The 20,000-nt window shown below is 35.5% G+C and overlaps 1 protein-coding gene and 1 long non-coding RNA gene across 3 annotated transcripts in view; one reads left to right on the forward strand and one right to left on the reverse strand.

The window, feature by feature from the left end:
• LOC139979493 (protein FAM114A2-like) overlaps window positions 1-20,000 on the reverse strand; it is a 314,900-nt gene that overhangs the window by 90,606 nt on the left and 204,294 nt on the right. The window lies entirely within an intron of this gene.
• On the forward strand, window positions 10,440-16,092 carry LOC139979851 (uncharacterized). 2 transcript variants are annotated; one of them, XR_011797366.1, is made up of 3 exons: window positions 10,440-10,563; window positions 14,918-14,998; window positions 15,967-16,092. It is a non-coding gene; the product is annotated as an uncharacterized lncRNA (long non-coding RNA). The 2 variants fall into 2 exon arrangements; XR_011797365.1 differs by having other exon boundaries at window positions 15,974-16,041.

Genomic DNA, 20,000 nt, shown 5'->3' on the forward strand with positions numbered 1-20,000 from the left:
ACTCTCCAGGGGATAAAGATCCTTATTATCAAATGTCAAAATATAAAACAAGTAATTTCATACGTATTGGAATAAAAGGGGGGGGGGAGAACGATACAAATGAAAACTGCTACCTCACTTGATGCAATTGTTAATGCCTCTTCAAACAAATGGCTTACGTAGGTATTCTTGACAATTTCAAAATTTCTAAGGCAACTTTTATTTTTTATTTTTGGCAACGCTGGATTCAATGACCTTCCTCGTTATTCAAGCCTCAGGCTAAATGTCCCCATATCTCAAGAATCTTTCTTCGCCGCCATCTTGAATATACATGCAAAAGAAACACGGATGAGAATATTTTCGCCAGTCTTAGATTGAACCTGACATTAAAATCGTTCGATGACAGACATTGCAGCTGCATTGCTTGCAGGGATGCAATAAAAACTCGTAAAGAAGAGCGAGAACAGAGATTGTACGAGAAATGAATAATTTGCTTTAAATTTATGGGGTCATTGTTTCTATAAATTTAAATATAGCATATCCTTTTCTTCTTATTCATGCATCTTGCGACAAACCTATACAGCTTATGTATATATTCGTTTTAGTCTTCTTTCCCTTTTCCTTCCTAATTTTAAGTTAACGTATATACCTGAAACCACGTCATTTACCAAAATGGTTCGTTAAAATGTCAACATTTTCACACTTAAAAGATATAAATCGTGGTAGGTGTGTGTGTTGCAACCAAATAGTCCATCCTCTTGAAAATTTATGGTAAACGGACGGCCTAATTTACGGTTAAAGCCCATCTTTAGTTCTAATGAAAACAATAAACTATAACTTGGGAGAAAGAAAGAAAGATAAACGAACTTCTTCAACAGGTAATTTTGAGAGTTTGTTAATTGGACCTTGTCACTAAATCTTGAAGAGTTTCTTTTATAATTGTTCCACAAGTACTCCACTGGACGCTTCTATCTTTGAGAGGATGCTTCAGAGAACGCATGAAACCACCTGGCACTACTCTTGCATTCCTATATTTACTATCATATATAATGCCGCCAGAGGGAGTTTGGGATAAATAAGTCTTCTGACATCTTTATCAGATCTAATTTGTCAAGTATTTTGAAATGACGTTCTGAGAATTTTTTTTTTTACGCTACTCTCGGATGTCTTTAATCTTTACTTAAAGAAGTTTGTTGTTGAAAGTATCATGCATGTGTAAACACTTTGATAACCAGTACTGTCATACTATATATAGCACTAAAACCGTGTGTGCAATTACAGACCGATCATACAGAAGAAACAAATTTCGGTTGTATAAATCAGGGCATTTTGAAGGAATTTTCACTGATTGGAAATGGGCTTATACAATTATTTATTCTCTCCGTTACGTTCCCTGATAAATATAGTTACACGAACAAAATTATAACCTAGTTTGTGTGTACATGGACTACGACACACGCATACTCACTTCGAGTCACCAAAATTGTTTGAAATTGAATTCATTTATTTGTTTTATCGCAAATTGTGTACAATATGAAAGGAAGTATCCTATAAAGTCTTAAAAAAGACTTAACCAAGTAGGAGACTCCCTGGAAGAAAAAAAAATGTACAAATATAAATAATACAGTATTTACGTAAAGATTAAATATACAGTAATAATATCCTAATGATGCTGAGATGGATACGTGAATAGATTATATAATACTAGTACGAGTTAATAAATTCCTTTTCAAATGTCTGGTGAATGTGGGTTTTGAAGATATAGACTTCAACTTTTTTGAAAGATCATCCAAATTTGCATTGCTCTATTACGAAGACCGAATTTCCCTATGTTACTATGGTAAAAATTGTAATGAGCGTAGTCGGCTTGTCTTGTGTGATGGTTATGTAAGACTCTGTCACTGCACTGGATTGTGCGTGACCAGACCAGTCATCGGCGAAATTACGGTATTCAGTCATTAACACTCTACTTGTTCTAATCACAAATATTGATTGGTCAATGAACTTAATACCGTTAACTGTGACCATACGACGTTTTCCCCTTATAACCCCCTCCCACTCCCCTCACCCCCCCCCCCGTAGTGTAGGTGAAAGAGACTGTTTTCTCCCGGATTTTAACATAACTGCACCATTACTGCACCAACAATAAGGCAACATACTGACACCGCAGAGCTATATCTTTTTTTACTCTATTGAAATTAATAACAACGTTTATGATGGTATCAGTTTCACAAATATTTGATTAATGCAGTCACTATAAGTGGCTTAATAAATAAACTGCAATAAATAGCATCAGTAAATATTGCCAACCTTTATTACAGTTACGGCAAGACAGTCTCCAATAATCATGTCTGCATCTCATGCATGTGCACCTTCGACCTGCACAAAATGCTCATTTTATGAACTTGGTTCGTCTCTTTGGGAAAGTCTATATAGGTAAATGAAAATTTTCCTCTTCATTTACAAAAATAAGTTACAAAGCCCCATTTTAAAATTTCAATATACCCAAAGTGCAGCTTCACGGCAAGGATAGAGTGATATTTTTAGAATTTTATCTACGTCAGTTCATGATCTTGCAATTATTAAATAGAAGATTATGCAAAAGTGCAGGACTACCCTCACTAAAGATGAAAATAATAAAAAATAAAATTTTATTATTATTATTATTATTATTATTATTATTATTATTATTATTATATTGCTCCAAACCGTTGTATTAAACTTACACTCAACCTTCGTAAAAGCACTTGCCTCGAACTCGTTTAATGTTGTTCATCTAAATTCCCCTCTGTTTTATGTTGCCATTTAATTAAGGTCCTTTAAATTTTTTAAATTGCCTCGGAATATGGTTTTCTAGATTGAGGACATTATGTTAAGATACATGTCTTATTATCGCAGCATCATTCTTGATGTCATTCTTGATACACGTGCTCAATAAAATGACGTCACTTCCAGAGCTTTGACCATACGTTTCTATTGTGGCACAATGTGATGATCCATATTATAATAAATGCCTGCACGAATCTGCTGTTCAAAAGTTATATGATAAACTTACGAGAGAGAGAACTCGCGAGAGGTGGAGAGAGGTGGAGAGTGATAGAGGGGTGGAGAGAGAGAAAGCAAATGATGTAAGAGGAAATTTATTACTATTTCAGTTATTTTCAATAACAAACATGCAAGAGAATGAAGCATATTGGAAAATTTGCTTTTGTATATGCCTTTCCTTAATCCGGCCTCTGGCTTCATTAACGGAAAACGATACAGCTATTCATCACCCACCCCTACGCTTTCTAAAAGTTGTGCTGAGTCTCTGGAAAACGTGATCTAATCCTTCTGTTCTAATGCGACTCGCTCAATTAATCTTTGATAGCCTCAACATCAACATTGATAGGGAGAGAAACACTCTAAGCTCATTGTTATATTTAAAGCAGTCTACTGCGTTAATAATGCTGATAATTTTGCAACTATAACAAAGGAAACATCGAACTTATATCGAAACATCGAATATATATATATATATATTTATATATATATACATATATATATATATATATATATATATATATATATATATATATGTTTATATATATATATATATATATTTATATATATGTTTTCTTTATTTTTTATCAATGCCTTACTAATTGTTTAAGCCTTTAGTAAATTTTCGTTTTTTCAACCGACATGGTACAGTAAGTAAATTACGCAACCACATTTCGAATCATAATGGATTTTTAATATTTTTTATATCTGATTATAGGCATACTTGCCTTGCGCGAGTGCTTTGTCAACGAGCTGTCTTGAGCTTCTTGTACACCCCCAGACAAGGCAACGCAAGCCCTTATTTAAGCGTTTCAAGGTGTCTACATGTTTGTAATAGTGGTACAAAGCAAAATTTAATTCAGTCAACAACAACGACAAACCAAAAAAGGCAAAGGAAAAATAATAAAATAAAGTTATACGAATTGCTAACAAATTCGGGTCGAGAGATTTTCAAAAGTTACATTTTACATCAAACTATTTCATGTCTAAATTGTATTACAATTGAAAATGTCAACTTTCCACAATGTATTTTATAGCTGTGTTCAGTATCATAATGAAGATTAATCATAAATAAATTTAAAAAAACAAGGTTTGAACTTTTTAACAGCGAAAGTTTGACTGTCACATTTAAGAAAATAATCTTGGCGAAATGATTCCTAAGTAATATATTCACCTCAACATATGCGATTATATACATATGGCCTCTTTTAAAGCACGTTCAACTTAATTCATTATTCAACTGATGTGTTATTTTTTCTTTCTTTTTTTCAACTTACATGTATCATGTTAATTGAAGATTTATTGTTCTGCTCACGTATATTGTCAGCCTCATGCATACTTTTCTATTATATCTATATATGTGGGTCTGCATCATGAACATTCTTAATGACATATTGAATAATGAATATGTCAGAAAGGCCAAACAGTTTAATCATTACGACAATCTTAATGAAAGAAACAATTCTACTGTACTATTTTCTTCCTGTAGCAGAAGGAGTGTGTTGTCTTGTATGAGCATGCGCTGAGGTTTTTTCTATGATAGTGAGCCTCACCAGTATCTGAGGCCATTATTTATTCAATAGAGTAAAGCCATGATTATGAGAAACATCTGACAAATGTTACCCTTCTGATTGTTGACAAACCTGCGAATTACGTTTAAGTGAACGTGCTTTAAAAGAGGCCATATGTTTATAATCGTTTATGTTGAGGTGAATGTATTATTTAAGAATCATTTCGTAAAGAAATTTTCTTAAATTTGACAGTCAAGCGTTCGCTGTTAAAAAGTTGAAACTTTTTTTAAATATTCATAATGATACAGCACGCTGCTATAAAATACATTTTTGAAAGTTGACAATTTGCAATAACATTTACGACGACATGGATTAACTTGATGTACAATTTAAATTATGAAACGCTCGACCCAAATTGTTAACAATGCGTATAACTTTCACTCATCCACTTTGATTTTTGGGTTTCGATGATAACGGTAACCTTTGTAGTTATGCAGGCGGATGAATGTGTATGTGTGTGTGTGTATGCGTTTGTTTTTCTATCTGACCGAGGACTTGAACAAAAGAATTCCAGGTCCTCGGCTGTGATTTCTAAAGAATCACCACGTCCTCGGAAGAATTTCTATTGTATGGGGTATTGTTAAGGTTAGGGTACGTGGATTTGAACAATGGAAAATACAATGGGGTCCTCGGTTGGAATGTAAAACCAACATGTGTGTGTGTGTGACGCCTTGCAAGTAAACACGATATCTCAAAAAAGGAAGCTTGGACCAATCTCATATTCGGTGTATATAAGTACCACGTGTAGTAAAAGAAGTCTGTTGATTTTAGAGGAGGTCAAAAGTCATTTAGGGTCACCGGGGGTCAAATTGTGATAACGTTGTAAACACGATATCTCAAGAAGGCGAGCTTGGACCAATCTCATATTTAGTATGTAGTTGTGACACGTTAAGTACAAGAAAACGTTTTTGTGGAGGTCAAAAGTCAAATAGAGTCACCGGCGGGCATTGTTGGATTCGTGTGTTCCGGTTGACTTATTTCTGGTCACTCGCCTGACCTGGGTTACACACACACATATACCTACAACACATACATACATACACACATACACTCACACATACACACATAAACACATATATCTTAATGCTAACGATTACATTTTAAGGCGTTCTGAAAAGGTCACCCAGTCGTCATTAACTTGTATAATTACATTTCATTCTTCTCCAGAGGCTATCTTCGTCTCGTAAACGAGTTTGAATCGTACTTGATATGTTGAGTTGTAGTAAACTCGCTCTATATGCTGACCTGGAGATATTATTCAGTTCAAAATTTGGCCATTTCATACTTTTTTTTCTTTTCTTTTTTTTGTGCTCATTTGAGCGTTATGCATGCGCTTAGTATGAATACTCTTTGGTCATATTCAGATGGTTCTATCAGTCATTCTGATTTCTGCATAAAATAGTCTGTTTCCCCCTTTGAAATAATGGAGGTCTCTTGATGGAATGGTTGTCACTCATCCATTAGATTAAACGGTGAGCGTATAACAGAAAGTTGCAAAATAGGAGGCTCAGCCTCTTAAAAATAAATGTAAAACCTTGCTCAGAATTCCAAATTGTCTCCAGTTACAACGGGTTAGCCTCTGCAAGCTGTAAGACTTGATAATGAACGGTCTGCATATTTAAGTTAAATCTGCTTTTGGAGAGCGTAAATTTTGTCAAACTCTGGCAGTCTTTACCGGTAACGCAAATATCAGTCTTTGTTACGTTTGTCCATCGAAATGTGGACAAGAAAATAAAAACAGACAAGGTTCATCAACATCAAAGGCTTGTAATTTAAAATAAGTTGTCTTATATTTTGTTTTGGTGAAACAGTTTATACCTGACTAATGCAGGTCGTAAACACTGATTTATCTGTGCAGAGGTTCGAAAGCAGTAAGGAAAGTCATTAATCGACTGAAGACGTTTGCCAACTTCATCGAACACTGATAGTCCGGACATATTTGGCCTTACTTAAGAGATCAATCATGATGCTAACCAACTCGAAACCCTTTGTGAATCCTTAGGCCGGATCTCGGTAGAGATACTTTCAACAGAACTCTGTTCAATGAGGTGGAAATTATACGACCAATGCAAATGAATATGTCTATATATATATATATATATATATATATATATATATATGTGTGTGTGTGTGTGTGTGTGTGTGTATATATTTATATATATATATATTTATATGTATATATATATATGTATGTATATATTTATATATATATATATATATATATATGTATTGGACATTGAAAATGTGAAATATCATGTTCAAAAAGCTATCAGTCAAGTAATAAATAGTGGTGTTTCATTTGTCTATAGCTATCGGCATGGAATATATATTCCCAATGTCAATATTATAAAGAAATTTAGAAAAACACTATACACCGGTATTGCATATAGGTAACCCCGGGGTCATTATTAGGGGACCCGGGAAAAATATTGAAAGGACCTGGGAAAATATGTGATAAAACATATTGAAACTGTTCTTTTTCATATTATACATGAAAGAATAATGAATCAAAAGTTTGCCACAGTGAGAACTTTCAACCTGTTGCGAAAGATGGAGTTTGAATCCTCCAACGCAACTGGAATGGTGGAAGTTGCTAGCAGTACAATTATAACTGAACGGAAACGAAACTGAAAATTAAGTTTATCTACAGAACAGGAATTATGAGGAAAACAAACCATGCCATATTCAGACTATATTCTTTTCTCTTGATCATTTCATATCAAACCAGACCAGCCGTGCGTATGAGGTGTGTCAGGCGCGTAGCCAAACTTCGTGTTATGTGATGAAGACCCCCATCTCCGCACCCTGGATATCCCCACTGAATGATGTAGCTTTGGATATCTACCAAAGCCAATGCTAAATATAGTATAGGGTCAATGTTTGAGAGCGCTTCCAATCGCTGTGACGATATGGTCTGCATGCTCTGCAGTGTTCTTGCATGATACCGGTATATATGGTAAATTGGCGGATCCAGGAGTCCTCGGATTCCGACATTATACATAGAAATAGCGACGCATAATGACAGCTAATGTTTTGTGCCCAACAATTTCGGAAAGAAAGGGGCCCGACCTCTCCCATGGCGCTCCCCTTGGAACCGCGATTGTTACATTACCTTCCAACTTTCACAATAATACCTGTTAAATAGCGAGATAGTTACCAAATGTACGTACATTCTACTTGTATTCTGATGCACTTAATTTGCTTTTGACATGTTTGTTCATCTGTTTCATGGAGTCAGTCAGTCATTCAGTCACTCAGTCGGGCAATTCTGTGAGCGGTAAATATTGTCATGAGATTTCCTATTAATAAGGCATGATGTTGACTTTAATTGACCACAGATTCACCCGGCTTCCAACAAATCAAACAGAATGATTCATGTTGGTCTTTACCGTTACTTTTGACTTCATTTCATTTCGCCTTAAAACAGTTTTCGGAAAAGAGGCCGAGCAGGAACACTAAAACTAATTTGTTATTCGCTATCAGGAAATACATACGTATATACCTTGGCCAGGTTTACGACTTTTAGACCACTTTCAATGCCGACATAGCACAGGTTCACAGAAAGTTCAAATCCATCTGCTCAAGTTGCCCGTAGACGAATCGTACGGTAAATTAGTGTGCGTAATTAATTGGCCCTTCGTTACGGAAGTATATATTTTTTATTCATTAATTAGATTAATATATTAAATGTAATTATCTTTGCTTGAATTAATTAAGTAACGGTATATTCATCAGGGAATTTCCACATAGAAGTGAACAATATATGTGCTTTAGTAGCGAACACGGTGCGTTGAAAGACTACGTATGTAAGTGGCTTTATTCCAAAACCTTTGTTAAAATAATGGTGAATTGATAGAGTGCGGTAAGTGACTGGATACATACATCTATACATAAATATATATATGTATATATATATATATATATATATATATATATATATATATATATATATATATATATATATATATATATATATATATATATATATATATATATATATATATATAGAGAAGAATACCAGTCGTTATCCTGATTTCATGAATTATACAAATATTCTGCTTTTCCTATCAGAAACATGACCTATATTAGGACTTTTCTGTCGCATTCGGATCCAATTATTTACCGCATTTTATAAATTCAACATTATTTTGTACTGAATAGAGTATAGTATATTTGCTCTATTTTATAACCATTTGTTATGAACAAAGGATCTCCATCTTAAGCGTACAAGGATGGAGATAGATGATTACAAGTTAACCGTATAACCTCAATATCAAGCCTAACGTTCTTTTACATACGTAAATTAATCATCTATATATATATACGATGGATTTTGAGGCATCGTTAAACCTTTAGTAACGTTAGAAGCATATCAATTGCGTTGTAAAGGTTTAAATGCCTAAGAGCCTTGCGTTTGACAAGCTACAATTTCTGAGGTCAATGCATACCATCCTAATTTGTTTTGCCTGTCCCCGGGGGTACTTTAGTCGTTACCTGTCTTAGTGGCCAAATTAGTAGCTTAGTTGTAGTAGGCTCAAGTTTCCATTTTCTAGTTTTCGGTAACCTATCGGTTTCTGCCATTTACCGATAATACAAAAGAGGACGCAGAAATGTCACCGTGTCCTTAGTTACCAAACAATGTAGGTTTTTATTATAAACACAACTGCGCGCACAAAGTAAAAGCATTAACTTAAAACCAACCGTTTCCTGACGCTCGTGTATATAACCTTTTTAACCTATTGGGTGTTTTTCTGCTATTATGTATGTTTTGAGAATTTTTAGTGTTCCCTGTTTGTGTTTTTGCGGTGATTGGGGGCTAATTTGTGGAATTGAAAAGGGACGAAATTAACTCCGTGGTAAATTGTGACCAGCATTTTCTTCGAATGAATATGACCGATGGAGGGACGTCCTTCTGGTAGCACACTTTATATACATACTATAAGTACATCAGCCTTACTGGTGTACTACACAACATTTAGCAGTTTAAACACTTTGGTGTTCTGGAACGGTTAGGGATGAAGACGATTGATAAGCCGTCACACTATAGCATAATTATATACATGTATACTGTCTTGTTTCATAAATCCATTTAGTCTGAATTCTAAATGTTGCCCGTCTTTCGATTCATCTTCTGCAGAAGTGACTGATCGCCTTTATTACTACATACGACAAGGAAGGCGTCATAGACCATGGTCTTCGTTATGTAGCAGCTGATGGGTTTTCTCAGAAATGTTTTCCCTTATATTGTGTGTGTGGGTATACGTATATATATAGCCTATATATATATATATATATATATATATATATATATATATATATATAGCCTATATATATATAGCCTATATATATATATATAGGCTATATATATATAGCCTACTACACCACCCCACCCCGCCGTTCCCTATATACATCGAACATAATTTATTTGATATAAAAGGAGACTAACAGTAAAACACTGCTTCGTTGTTTCTGTATGCACATGCTGCAGTAGTATTATGGTATTTTACCAACACTCACAGCCCCCCTCCACCCCCCACTTCCATATAAACATACCCCTTCATAGGTATGTCATTCGAGGTATTTCATTAGGTCCAATATGTTATATAGTCTTCTTGTTTGTTGTGCCACTAAAATGTTGATAATATTCTATTTCATCTCACCAATAACACTTTTCTGTCTTTGTCCTTCTCTAGCTTACTCCCTACCGTCTTCCATTAATCATCTCTCAGATTTTCTCCTATACCTCTCCTCATGCCCATGTTGGAATTTCTTCCTTCTCGCCATCCATTGTCTACTAATGCTCTTACATCTATCTCTTTTGTGTTCACCCTGCTCATTAACCTGTCTGTATTCTGTGCGTGTTCCTGTACCTTCTGTTGCAAGTCGTCATTCAGCCTCCGAAGAAGATCCTGCATATATGATCGAAACGTCAGGCCCTCTTACCTATACATACCAATTAAAGTCATTGGAAGTAAGTGCTAATCATTTCTTGTCAGTTTCTTAATTTAAAACAAAAAGACTAACATCAAGAAGTAAAACCTTAAAGAAAACACCAATGTTCTTTGTTGAACGTATCTTCTAAGATAATGTTGAAATATTTAGGCTTATCTAGAGCAATTGGAAATCAACCATGGAGTTCTACTGTAACGCTTACAACTTAAACGGAACGTCCAATTACTATGCCATATAATGATTTACCACGCTAAGCAGCCACATGTGCATGTTCAAGGAGAAGTCGAATGGCCAATAACAAGTTACATTTCATATTGGGATGCTATCTAATTTACAGTTTTCAGCTTCGTTTAAACTGTTTTCTATTTGGAAGACCATATAGAAGGATAAAACTGTGAATTTCTCCTTTGGTCGGCCTGGGATCGACCCTTCGACCTCCCAGAAGATATGTAGGTACTATGCTCATAATGCCATCACCGCCTATATCCGCTCGACTATAAGATTATTTACATCATATAAATTGGTCTAGATATACAGCTAATAGCCTATATCTGTATCTAGTATAGCCGGGAATTAAACCCATCAGTATTTACTTCCTGTAAACAAAGCCACAATAGTGTCGATATCACCTTTTGTTTTACAACACGATACACCTGTTTATACGCCGCCACCATCAAATGCCACCAGTAAAATATATACACAGAGAGAGACAAAGTTCCATTTGCTTGATTTGAATAATATGTCCATTTATCGATGTGGCTTGTTTGCATTCTCTATATTTGCATAAGATCTTTCCTTTACAAACTGAAATAGAATGTTCTGGAAAAATACCCCCCCTCCGACGAGTCAACGCACCTGTCACAGCTGATTCGATTTAAGATATAAAAACAGTAAACGGCACGAGTTACTTTGTCTATTTAAACCTATAATAGGACGTGTTTCCTATTCGAATGGTAAGACTGACGAGAATTTTGTATGTAAATATAGACCCTCACTTAATCTCATGTTACTTTAAGGATCAATATTATAATACGGAACGAGGAACCATGTTGTCAGGTGTAAATCGACCAAAATTTTGTCTACAACTTAAATTCCTGAGGGGGACAAAATTGGTGTTTTAGTATGAACGTTTAGTTATTTTTTCTTATATGTAACGGGTTTTTTCTTGTCAATAATTGATATATTTAATGTGCAATTAGCAGTATTATTTTCATGTTCTTTACTAAGAAAAAGACATTTAAAAAATAGTTCAAATTCGTTACCGTCACTTTAGAAATAACCATTTTTTCCTATTCCCATATTGTTTAAAGTTCGTTTTTAATTTTTAATTTGTTAAACGTATATTGGTTGCCGTCCGGTCTCACTCTCTACCGGTTTAATTACTTTCTTTGTCAGTTGTATCGAAATTTAAATACTTATCTTATTCCTAGCATTCGGAGGGGTGGGTGGATGAGGGGGTGGGGGAGTAAATGAGACTTAACCATGAAGTGTACCTATGGCAGTATATTTCCCCCTTTCCCTCCCTTCATCTCTCTACTCCCCCTCTTCTCGGTGCCGTGAAAAGAAGAAAGTTAAGATATCAAAAACACAGACGAATATTAATGTGGAAGGATTTAAAGACGATATCATTGCAGTAACTTTGGCAAGAATATGATCATGAAGACCAATGAAAACTTTGACTCCCCTCCACAGCTCCACAGCTCCACAGCCCCACAGCTCCACAGCTCCACGCATGCGTATACCTCTTTGATTGAACCACATATTTTGTGAGCATGTGCTTTTCATCTATTGACGATCTGTTCAAGTGTGTAAATCAATCAAACACTGACTTTATTTTGTATAATATACTGCTGATCGTGCATCCAGCCGTCCTTCTCCATCTGCCCTTTCAACCACTACACCATCCCACCCCCTCCCCACGACCGGTTGCGTGCCCTGCTAGGCTATCTGGTCTCCATAACATATTTCCATGCGCAGTATACGTAAGCTTTCAAAAGGCAAATACAATGATAGATAAAAACGAATAAAACCTATAGATCACTGACGTCATAGAGAGGGCGTATATGTTTACAGCAGGTGCTTATCTCATATACAGATGGAATGATGAATGACTCGGACTAACGAGGGTGATGTTTGCTGCCCCCTCCCTCCTCCACCCCCGTTTTTAAATATTTAAGAAAAATATTACAGCAGAAGCAGATTCAAAAGGTTGATGGTGGGGCGAGGGGGGGATGGTTGAAATGCATAGTTATTCATGCTACTGTGATTTCATGTCATACCGTATCCGATGAGAGATACACTGCTGAAATCTCTAAAATGGTAACTACGTAGGACACACAATTGTTAATCAGTGTGGTTTTAAAGGTCTATTCGAATATGTATATACACTAGTTCCATTTACTGCCGGCATGCACTTCTAACCAATCAGAATTCATTGTAATCGACTATATGGGGGACATTTATACGAGTTAATCGACTTCACTCCGCATATGTGCGAATGTATACATAAATTAACTAGTCATGTCCTACGTGACCAACCAGATATAACAATGTGGTCTATTTTGAAATCAACTTTATCGGTTATCAGAATAGATTCCTATTTTTGCATGCTTCAAAATGTTCAAACGTAATTCGGTTTTTCGTTTTTTTTTTGTTGTTGCTATTTTCAGACATTGAGCATTGTTCACTTGAAACACATAATTTATTTCTAAGCGAACAAAATTCCTTTTAAGGATGGCTGTGAAATGTTTTGTTGAAAAGTTTGAGCATCAGTGGCCATTTATTTGACTTTCTAACCAGGGGCGTCCTTTAGGAAGGACGACTGGGAAATGTTGGCATTTTGCCAGATGGAAAGTTAACGTTTGCTCTCAATTTCATAACAACGCCTAGCATAACCTCCCAAAAAAATATCTATTCAAGAGTCATGGAAGCTGACAGTGTGCTATGAACTATTGGCCAGAAAATAAATCGTTACTTACGCATAATTCTTCTAAAGTTTGCATTTGTATGTGTATATTTATTGTCAACAAGTCTAAATTCCAACCAAAAGTGAATCAAATTTTGAGAAATAGCGAGGTTTCAACATTTTATGACTGAAATTTCGAGATAAAATCTCGTTCGATAAAAAAAAAACACAAGCTTTCGATACTAACCAATAAAATTGCGATATAAGACGAGGGATTGTCGAGATAAAAACGTCAGAATTCATTTCGAGTTAAAATGTTAACGTTTTACAAAAAGACATAAAAATTGCGAGATAATATGTCACAATTTCATCATGGACACAATTTCCATATAAAATTTCAAAATTTTTAACATGAGAATTCAACAAACAGATATTCAACAATTACTAGATAAAACGTCAAAATTCAAACCAAAAAAACGTCATTAATCCGACATTTCTTCAGAGGCAGAAAATTAATAAAAGGCGTAAAAAAGTGCAACATGAAGTTTTAAGCTATCCACACAACACTCAATCCGAACAAAACGGACATGAAACGTACAAATCTCCACATGAAAAGGAGAAATTCCTAAATGGTAATGATAGATTTTGAGGAAAAACGTTAAACATTTGAGACTAAACTGACATTTCGAGATGAAACAATTTTTGACATAACACGTTGATATTTTGAATAAACTGTGACATTTCAAAGAAGTAGCCAAGGAAAGACCGAAATGTCGAAATAAGTTCAACTTCCAGTTTTCCTATACTGGGCAACCATAGCATCTACAAAATACACTTCTTCTGTCCTCGATCGGTCCTATACTAAACCCTACCAGTAACTACTGTTCATGTTCCACAACCGTGCATCAGTAACTACTGCGCTGTGTTCGCAACACGGTAACATGTGTTACAGTTGGCACAGTAATTACCGGAAAGCTGTTACACGTTGAACTACGAGTCCGAAAGGTGAAAAATTTGCAGTAATTAAAAAAAATATATATATATTTTTTACATTTTTAATTTTTTTTTAAATTTGCAGTAAGAAGAAACTTGCAGTAATTACTGTGCCACCTGTAACAAATGTTACCGTTTTACGAACACAGCGCAGTAGTTACTGATGGACGGCTGTGGAACATGAACATTAGTTATACTGTACTAGCTGGCTGACAGGACAGATCACGTGCATTAAGACCTATGTCACTGTTATAGAACCCACAGCCATGTATAGGAACGATATGACATCGCTGTCGAAGCTGAACATCCCAATTATTCAAGCACGCTTTAACAACTGCAGCATTTTGCCCTACATCGATGTCAAGTTCCTTACCAATATCTGGGAATAATTTGGAAGATTATAGCCCTAAGACCTAGAAAATTAGTATTCAAATTAATGAGCTTTTTTTTTTGTCGCGTTCGCATCCTCTCTCAGGTGATGAAAACTGTCAAGCTCCCATCAGAACATTGACTGAGATTACAGGTACAGAATGATAGACTACAAGAAAACCGTCAGGTAAAAATTCTTTTCATACTGAAACGATAGGTAGCACTGTGCTTTGATGTCTCCCTCCTACATGCAGAATACATCAGCTTAAACATTAGGTAAAATCATAAACAGCATTATAATGTGACGGCAAAACTAGTTTCATCTCAGTTTGTAAAGTCAAAAAACAAAATGATTAAGGAACTGCCAAGAACAGGTAAAACACAATTTTGTCAGCTTTGCAGGTGTGTATTCACTGGTTTTGTATTTTGACTGAGCACTTGAACAAAGTCATTCCAAATCACATACGTCATATTGCTAAGAGTCACCAAGTCCTCGGAAGAGTTCTATTGTTAAGAGGCATTGTTAAGGATAGGGTGCTAGGTTTTAAACCATGGTGGGGGGGGGGTGACAAATGAGTCCTCAGTCTGAATGTGAAACACCCCTATGTGTGTTTCTGGCCGTTCTCATACATGTAAAACGTCACATCACTCCAACATTATAATCAAGATAAGTACCCATGTGACACGAACCTTGTATTGAAGATATTGAAGATTTATATACTTCTGAAGAAGAAAAACAACCCATATAATTCTCAGAAACCTGTAACCCAACACTCAGTTAAATACCGTATCTACTTCCAGCTTCGATGGCAAGACAAACATATGACGCAAAGATACTCTTTTGAATTGGGTTTTTTTTTTTGCTTTCAATGAACTCTAGTTCGCCTTGTTTAGCAAACAGACAAACACACCTCCACAACTTTTATATCTAATTTATACTTTTGCTACTGTAAGCTATGATCTACACGTATCTTACCTGATGAGTGGGTACGTTCGTTGATACGATAAACTATAATCTAAGTTGGCAACGTGAGAAATTATATCCATAACACACATCACTCTCTTGATATTAATCATTTTGTAACGCATTTAATCCTTCAAGATGTTTAATTCCACTTTTCACATAAATCATACATTTAAATCTCCGTCTAAGAGGATACAGAAGGGTACAAATCGCCTCTCAAGTTGAGATCAGGTGAAGGACAAGTCTTCGGGAGTCAGTTTACCGGTCTAATTTGAATCATATGACGTCAACACTAAGATTAAGGAAACGGAAACCACAAAGCTTTTGTAATAAACTAAGATAAATGTTTCTCCCTGGGGCAGATATCATAGTTTCAATGTTGGGGGTGGGGGTGGGGGACGGGGAGAGGGAGAGGGAGGGGAAGGGGAAGGGGAGAGGGGAGGGGTAGGACTTCCTATTTAATTTTGAAAAATTTAAATTTGAATGTAAATTTATATTACGTATTAATTCATCAAAGAAAAGTGATGTATTCTCGAGTTGGTGTGAATACTTTCCAACACCAAATACCGGCGTGCAGTGTATTCTTTAGTCAAACATTTCTTCAGTTCACCGCGGATCGCGTATACAGTTTAACCTTATATGGATGTGAAGTTTTCAAAATACTATTATTTTTTGTATCAAATCCATCTTCTATTTAGAAATCCAAACAAAGAATATCTTGTTTCTTAGAAATGACGTCACACTTGTTTGCTTCAAGTTCACTAGATCAAATATTTTGTTCATTCGAAAACGGCAAGTAAAGCCAATTCCAGCAGGATTCTAGTTTCCCAGCTGTTGAATGGTCTTCCAAAATGTCCATGCCTCAAATTTGATGACGTATGTAATGGTCACGTGATACGAACATCTGCCAAGACCATGACCCGACCTGTTTATGGTTTAATCAAGAATTTTTGCTTTTCTTCTTGTCTTCTGCTTTGCTATTATTAATCATCAAGATTCTTCTGGAGGAGAACTTTAGCATCAATCGCCAGGCGATAAGGAAACCATCCCCTTGGGAGATTAACAAAATTAAAAGTTATTCTAGCAAGAAGTGACACTAAAGATATACTATTTTTAAGTGAAATGCCTTAAAGAAATTATTTCTATATGTCCATATAACAACAACGAAAAGAGCATGACAATAATCTATTAGGAGAAAATGTGGGCCATTGACCATGAATTTAATCTTTAGTTTTTTTTATAGTTTATTAAGTTACTTGTTTTCTATGATACAGTTTTGGTGCTTGAATAATCCATCTTACATGCACTTTTCTGATACTGACTATTTTCAGTGACCACAATTATTGTTGTGTGAGTTGTAAACGTACTTTGAAATACAAAGACTTTATATCAAACAATCCCATCCCCACTCCTCCCCTCTCCCCTCCCCCGCCCTCCCCCTCCCCTCTCCTTCCAGCCACAAGGCGAAGCTATAAGGTAGACTGACCAAAAACAACATATTTTAATTGCTTATATTACCTTTCACACTAACGTAGTTTTTGAGGTATTAAGTCTTAGTTGTAATATCGATGTGGTTATTACAATACTTCAATGCTCTCACCTATTCGTTTCGCAAGCAACCGTTATTCAAGAAAGCAAAAGGCATGGTGCAAATGTGTCAGGTTAGTGAATAATTATTGAATACATTTCTGCTTCGAAATAACTCGAGGCAAAGTTCTTACCAAAAAAAAGGTTCCTTTCTGACAGCAGAGCACTTTTTAAATAACAAATCAGGGTGCTTGTATTTTATAACCAGGTTTTTCTTATTCAAACAAAATATATTGAGACAGCCATGACCTCCTCTGATTCCGTCACACCCCGGTCCTGTTGTTTCCTTCCTTGCTTCATGAATATTTGGATCTTAGAAATACGTTCAATTTTATAAGTAAACATTAAAGAAAAAAAAAAGCTGTAGTTGTCACGGAGTATATTTGTTAACACCATCGTCATAGAGAATTAGTATTCTTACCCGTGGGATTCATGCTCTAATGACCACAACCTTCAATAACCTGAATTTTATTTTCTGTCTTCTATTTAAACTAAAGTTTCTTGTAATACCTTGCTTTGAACCCCTTTTCACTTATAAAGCAAAGAACAAGTGTTAAACAGACAAAATGAAGTATTTAAAGAGACCACCCCTCCCCAACATCCCCCCCCCATTTTCTCTGTCCCTCTTTGAATAAATTCATACGATGCATACCTGCAATCAAGGTTTTTTTGTATTTTTTTCTTCAATTCAAAATAATTAACTTGGGGTTGATAAGTTATTTGCATTAATTATTGTTATGCCGGGTTTTTAATTATATTTGGAGATTGATAACATATATATATATATATATATATATATATATATATATATATATATATATATATATATATATATACAAGAATGTATTTCATTCCCAACCGCGAAGGTAAGAGGCGGTACGGGGTTTTGTATAGTCACTGAATTCAGGCGGGTTTATGCCTGCAGGGTGGGATCATAGCGAGGGTTCCAACGTAGACAAAACGTGTGAATGTGGATAAAATCTTCCGTGTATAGGACTTATTTCTTGCTAAAAGGGGCAGAAAAGAAATATGGCCATCGGATGGTTAATCGGGGTTGACGTCACCCACCAATAAGAGGTAGTTCAGGTTTTAGGCCTTTGTCTGTGAATTAATTGATAATGGCACCTAATCACGATGAACTAACCGGAATTACTAACCAAAGTGTAATCAGTTCTCCCCCCCCCCCCCCGCCCCAATGTACCACCGTTTGGCAACGCTGTCGACTTTGCGCTAAATTAAATACAAAATAATACCCTGTGATTGTTGACAAAGTAAATACGGTTTGTGAAAATGAAAATTGTGAGTCGGTTCGCTCGATAGTTTTACAAGTTTACATGTACATTACGCCCTGAAAATGGGAAAATTTATTTTGTTATAGAAGCCATTCCGGTGATGATGGCTTTGTGGTATAGCGTAGTGGGCAACATTGATATTACAGGAAATAGAAGATAAAAAAAACCATAGCTTGACTATAGAAATACATATTCGACTGGAATTCAGTGTTCGCATTAGGACACGCGATTGTGGGATTGCCACAATTTATCTAGAGGGTCCCGCAAAAATATTTTCTCTTGGGTTAGTGCTCCCGCAACAATTCCTGGTGCTTCCCGCAAATTGTACCATTACTGTAGTTACAATACTTACAAATAAAAAGCCGGATATTATAAAGGTTTGTTGATTTATGTAAGGAGTAATGTGATCGGCACTGCACAGTGTGTCATGGTCGCAATGGCCGACCATGTTTACTTCACTGTATGTAAACTATACCGTATGTGCGCTAAATATCGGTACGGGCATATGTATAAGTACATCTTACTACTAACATCATGAAATCACCCCACCCCCCCCACCCCAAAAAAATCCACCCCAATGATAAATTGACTGGAGGAATATTCCCCCTTTTTTATCCTCTCATCTTTGACCAACCACCATATCATATCGATTTTCTATCAACATTATTTTCGTTTGTGTTTCAAATTATAATGCATACACCTCTTACACATCTATATAGGTGTAGATCCCCTCGGCCTTACACACACACACACACACACACACACATATATATATATATATATATATATATATATATATACATCCTGACTTTATATTCCTTTCGCTATTCTAATATTTTTCAGCTTAAGCCTTTAAAGTTAATCAAATCAAACCCTGTCACTCCTGAAACCTTCAAAGATAACGCACACAAATTATTTCATCTTTTCTGGTGCGAGTTTGGTCTGCTTAAGTATATGGCCGTCAGATTATATTTCAGTAGGCTTAATCTAAACATTTCTTTTAACTGTACAAATATATATGCATACCCAATCCCCCCCCCCCCCAACAAAGAAAAAGAAGCTAATTTAAGGCATCCATCGTGTCCTCCCCCCCCCCCCCACCTTTCAAAAAATGATGAATGTTTCTTTTAGTAATTTGTTTACATGTAAATCACAAATCCTGTCCTGTGAATGACATTTTCGAAAGATTCAGCATGGTTCTCTTTGAAACATTTTGCCTATACCTTTCATTATTCATATTATGTAAGCTTGACAGAGAGAGATAGAGAGAGGCGGAGAGATAAGGAACAACCACAAATTTTTGTAACTGAAAGTTTGTTTTAAATTATTAAGAGATCCTGTGTATA

This window comes from Apostichopus japonicus, chromosome 14 (genome assembly GCF_037975245.1).
Source record: "Apostichopus japonicus isolate 1M-3 chromosome 14, ASM3797524v1, whole genome shotgun sequence".
Classification (NCBI taxonomy): domain Eukaryota; kingdom Metazoa; phylum Echinodermata; class Holothuroidea; order Aspidochirotida; family Stichopodidae; genus Apostichopus; species Apostichopus japonicus.